This window comes from Ahaetulla prasina, chromosome 2, assembly GCF_028640845.1.
Source record: "Ahaetulla prasina isolate Xishuangbanna chromosome 2, ASM2864084v1, whole genome shotgun sequence".
NCBI lineage: Eukaryota > Metazoa > Chordata > Lepidosauria > Squamata > Colubridae > Ahaetulla > Ahaetulla prasina.
This window is the reverse complement of record NC_080540.1, coordinates 6,414,554-6,420,268: the sequence shown is the minus strand read 5'-3', so window position 1 is coordinate 6,420,268 and position 5,715 is coordinate 6,414,554. Positions and strand designations below refer to the sequence as shown.

Here is a 5,715-nt window from a genome sequence, read left to right as displayed (position 1 = left end):
AGGAAGGAAGGAAAGAAAGAAAGAGAGAGAGAGAGAGAAAGAAAGAGAAAGAAAGAAAGAAAGAAAGAAGGAAGGAAACCAAAACCATGTCCTAAATGTGGGAAGGAATTTAATCAGCACCTCCTCCTCCTGAAACATAAGCAGATGCACCAGAGGACCACGCCCTACCAGTGTTCGGACTGCGGGAAGGTCTTCAGCCAGCGCGCCCATCTTACCAAACACGAGAAAGCGCACAAAAAGGAGAAACTCTTCAGCTGCTCCGACTGCGGGAAAACGTTCCATCGGAGCTCCCATTTCTATTCCCACCAACGGACCCACAGAGGGCTCAAGCCTTTCAAGTGTTCGGGGTGCGGGAAAAGTTACACCGGATGCCCGACCTTCGGAGGCACCAGAAATCCCACACGGGAGAGAAATCGCACAAATGTTTCGACTGCGGCAAGAGCTTTGGCTTGTACTCGTCCCTCGTCAAACACGAGAGAACCCACACGGGGGACAAGCCGTACAAGTGCTCCCACTGCCCGAAGAGTTTCTGCCAGAGGACCCACCTCATCGTTCACAAGAGAACCCACACGAAGGACAGGCCCTTCAAATGCTTGCTTTGCAAAGCCGGTTTCATTCAAAAGGCCCACCTGATCTCGCACCAGAGGTCCCACACGGGAGAAAAACCCTTCCGTTGCCACAGCTGCGGCAAAAGCTTTAAACGCAACTCCACCCGCGTGAAGCACGAGAAAAGACACGAGAAGGAAAGCGCGGAGCCTTCGCTTCCTCTCAAGGCTTCCCCGTCAGCGCTTCCTCTCAACGGTTTGCCTCCTCTCAACGCTTCACCCTCTCAAAGACCAAGCTGGAGGTCCAGATTGAGAACTGTGGGAAGACTTGGGAAAGCGGCTGCTTAACCCTTTCTTCAGTGGTGAAATCCAATTTTTTTTACTACCGGTTCGGTGGGCGTGGCTTGGTGGGCATGGCAGGGGAAGGATACTGCCAAATCTCCATTCCCACCCCACTCCAGGGGAAGGATACTGCAAAATCTCCATTCCCATTCCACTTCAGGGGAAGGATACTGCAAAATCCCCATTCCCCCCCATTCCTGGGGGAAGGATACTTCAAAATCCCCATTCCCTTCCTATTCCTGGGGGGAGGATACTGCAAAATCCCCATTCCCACCCCACTCTGGGGCCAACCAGAGGTGGTATTTGCCGATTCTCCGAACTGTTTAAAATTTCCACTACAGGTTCTCTAGAACCTGCTGGATTTCACCCCTGCCCTTCTTGAAAAAAAAGAAGAAGGAAAGAAGAACAGCAGGTCTGACTTGGGAATATCCTGGACAGGATTTCCCAGTTAATTTTGGGAGACATGAGAGCAACAGTGGAGAGGCTTCCTGTAATGTCTGGAAAAGCCACGGTAGAGGAAGGGAAGGGTTAATTAACCTTTCTTCTCTCCTGGGTCATTTCCTTGATCAAAAATGGTGCTTCTTCCCTGCCACAGAGATGCATGGTGGAAAAAGTCCAGGGGCAGGGGTCCTCCTGCCATTTTTCCCCCCGCCGTGAATCTCCTGCCAGCTTTGTAGGATTTAAATCATAGATACGAGTAGTTTGGGATCAGTTAGATGTCTCTGTTCCGATCTGTTTTGAAGGATCTTGGGTTGATTTTGATGCACAAAATATCTCCCAAACATTGAGCCATTGGGTGATCGACTAGAATCGGGGGAGGGGAGGGATGAAGGAAGGAAGGAAGGAAGGAAAGAAAGAAAGAGAGAGAGAGAGAGAAAGAAAGAAAGAAAGAAAGAAAGAAGAAGGAAGGTTTAGACCTTCAGAAATTGCAATAACTTAAGAAATAATTCTAGTGGCCTTTTTTTGTACGAATTGTAATAGAGAAGACATTAGAAAAGTTAAGATTAGGCAGCTAATTCTAAATGACACCAAAGTGGAAACTAATCAAGGAGAAAAGCAACTTGGAACTAAGGAGAAATTTCCTGACAATTAGAACAATTAATCAGTGGAACAACTTGCCTCCTCCAGAAGTTGTGAATGCTCCAACACTGGAAGTTTTTAAGAAGATGTTGGATAACCATTTGTCTGAAGTGGTGTAGGGTTTCCTGCCTGGGCAGGGGGTTGGACTAGAAGACCTCCAAGGTCCTTTCCAACTCTAACCCTATTGCATTGCTTGGATTCAATCTTTTTTAAATTTAATATTTGAGAGCCTGTGTATTAGATCTGAAGTTGCCTGGCATGAAGCAAAACTAACGAATTTACTGCTCAGGGTTGGCGATTTATTAAAATGTCATTTTTAAATCTAGCTTTCAGTAGGACAGCTGCTCTTGCCTTCTGGCAGCTCTTCTCATGCGTGCATTAGGAACAGGCTCCTCCTGTTCCTCTGCCTCACTACTGTCAGCCTCAGGAGGCTCTGGAGTCTGCATATCACTCCCAGATGGCTCTGGCCCCATTTCTGCCTCCAACGCAGAGCCCTCATCCGGGCCTTCCCCAGCCTCCAGGATTGGCCCACGTTCTTCCTCAGCCTCATCGCTGTCCCAGTCCGTTGCCAGCTCTGCAGGCTGCTGGCAGACCACGACACTACCTATAATGCAGGTCGTTGTCAATTATATGCAATAGGATATATCCGCACTGGGCAACCTGCAATCCTGAGGGGAGGTGGGAGCGGAGGTTTCTTTAGGACGGGGGTCCCCAGTCCCCAAGCTGCGGAGTGGCCAGAAACCGGGCCGCACAAGCAAGTAAAACTCATCCGCACACATGTGGGATCCAGGCAGTACACACAACTGCACACACACACACACACACTACAGGAAAAGCATCCTCCATTGAACCGGTCCCTGGTGCTCGAAAGATTGGGGGGCACAGCTACAGGAGGGTTGGGAAGGGGGGGGGCAACAATGAAAACAGCATCATGCTGACACAACGCAAGTTGTACCGCTTTTATACATACATTGTGGCATTGCAACCATGTATGAAAGCTGTTGCACTTCTAATTCAATGCTGCTTTCAACATTTGGGCCTTACATGGCCCTCCAGAGTCTTGTGACGTTTCGCATTTGGTCACCCATACACTTTTTTTTTAATTTGAATTTATATCCCGCCCTTCTCCGAAGACTCAGGGCGGCTTACATTGTGTAAGACAATAGTCTTCATCCATTTGTATATTATATACAAAGTCAACTTGTATTGCCCTCCCAACAATCTGGGTCCTCATTTTACCTACCTTATAAAGGATGGAAGGCTGAGTCAACCTTGGGCCTAGTGGGACTCGAACCTGCAGTAATTGAATTGCAGGCAGCTGTGTTAATAACACTGCATTAGCCTGTTGAGCCACAAGAGGCCCTTCTGACCCATAATTGGCTTTGATTCATCTTTTTTTTAAAAATTTGAATTTATATCCCGCCCTTCTCCGAAGACTCAGGGCGGCTTACATTGTGTTAAGCAATAGTCTTCATCCATTTGTATATTATATACAAAGTTAACTTTTATTGCCCCCAACAATCTGGGTCCTCATTTTACCTACCTTATAAAGGATGGAAGGCTGAGTTAACCTTGGGCCTGTAGGACTTGAACTTGCAGTAATTGCAAGCAGCTGTGTTAATAACAGACTGCTTAATCTGTTGAGCCACCATCTTGGAAGTTATTTCCTTCAAGTTTGACTTGAAGTGACATGGGAACCCAGCCGCTTTGATCTCATTTCCTGTGTTGGGTGAATCCCATGAAATTGTGGCTTGTTCATCATACCGTGGTTCAACCATGGAGTATGTCTGTGGAGATTCTCTGTCATCCAGGTCACGGTTGTCCCAAAAGAGCTTTTTCAAGAGGCAACTGGACTTCCTTGTTTTTATTTGAAGACATTTTTGCTTCTCATCCAAGAAGATTCTTAGATGAGAAGCAAAACGTCTTCAAAGAAAAATAAAGTCCAGTTGCCTCTTGAAAAAGCATCTTTGGGACAACCATAGAGTAGCACAATATGTGAACGTATCATATTGAGCCACGGTGGCGAAGTGGTTCGAGTATAGTACGTCTGCTGATTGCTGGCTGCCTGCAGTTTGGCAGTTCAAATCTCACCATGCTTAAGGTTGACTCAGCCTTCCATCCTTCCAAGGTGGGTAAAATGAGGACCCAGATGGTTGGGGGCCATAGGCTGACACTGCAAACTGCTTAGAGAAGGCTGTAAAGCGCTGTGAAGCTGTATATAAGTCTAAGTGCTATTGCTATTCATCTCAATCCAAACCTTAATTTGTTGCGACAGAGAGCAATTCTCCAACCTGGCCCTGAACGGATAGAAATCTCTCTTCCACCCAGGTCTGAAGGAGACTAAAAAACTTTACAGCTTTATAGCGGTATCTTTTCTGAAAATAATAATACTGTACATGTATTCTGTTGCTAGATTTTTCAAGCAGACCGGTTTTATAGAAGAAGGAAGGTTTAGACCTTCAGAAATTGCAATAACTTAAGAAATAATTCTAGTGGCCTTTTTTTGTACGAATTGTAATAGAGAAGACATTAGAAAAGTTAAGATTAGGCAGCTAATTCTAAATGACACCAAAGTGGAAACTAATCAAGGAGAAAAGCAACTTGGAACTAAGGAGAAATTTCCTGACAATTAGAACAATTAATCAGTGGAACAACTTGCCTCCTCCAGAAGTTGTGAATGCTCCAACACTGGAAGTTTTTAAGAAAATGCTGGATAGCCATTTGTCTGAAGTGGTGTAGGGTTTCCTGCCTGGGCAGGGGGTTGGACTAGAAGACCTCCAAGGTCCTTTCCAACTCTAACCCTATTGCATTGCTTGGATTCAATCTTTTTTAAATTTAATATTTGAGAGCCTGTGTATTAGATCTGAAGTTGCCTGGCATGAAGCAAAACTAATGGATTTACTGCTCAGGGTTGGCGATTTATTAAAATGTCATTTTTAAATCTAGCTTTCAGTAGGACAGCTGCTCTTGGATGCGGCTATTCCCTGTGTGAATCGGAATATACCGTAGCTTGAATTAAGTATAGTACCCTATAATTATTTTGTTAATAGGTGTTACGTACAGTAATGTTTTTAATTGTACTATATTTCTCCAGCGGCATCTTTGTAAGTATGGGATCCTTGTTATGTTATTGGTTGCCAGTTGGTAATAAATGAGTTTATGCCTTGATCCGAGGCTGTGGATTCAAGGGCGTGTACAGGTATTCCTCAACTTACAACTGTTCATTTAGTGACCGTTCAAAGCTTACGACACTGCAAAAAAAGGGACATGACCGTTTTTCACACTTATGACCATTGCAACAGTCTCATGGTCACGTGATCGCAATTCAGAGGCTTGGCAACCGGCACAGATTTACGACGGAGGCAGTTCTGACAGGCAAAGCCAATGGGGCAGCCCGATTCACTTAACAACCGTGCTACGAACTTAACAACTACAGCGGTTCACTTAACAGCCATGGTAAGAGAGGTCGTAAAATGGGGCAAAAGTCGCTTAATAACTGTCTCACTTAGCAACAGAAATGTTGAGTTCAGCTGTGGTCATACATCAAGCCCTACCTGTATGCTGTAGCTTGAATTAATCATAGTATCCTATAGCCATTTTGTTATAGGTGTTGCGTTCACTACGTTTTTTTAATTGTACTGTATTTCTCTAGTAGCATTTTGTAAGTATGGGGTCCTTGTTATGAGGCCAGTTAATTGTTTGTTGATAAATAAATGAGTTCATGCCTTGATCCAACGCAGTAGATTCA

General features: G+C 45.1%; 1 protein-coding gene across 1 annotated transcript in view; it reads right to left on the bottom strand.

The window, feature by feature from the left end:
- Positions 1-5,715, bottom strand: part of LOC131189533 (zinc finger protein OZF-like) — a 65,606-nt gene that overhangs the window by 37,178 nt on the left and 22,713 nt on the right. The window lies entirely within an intron of this gene.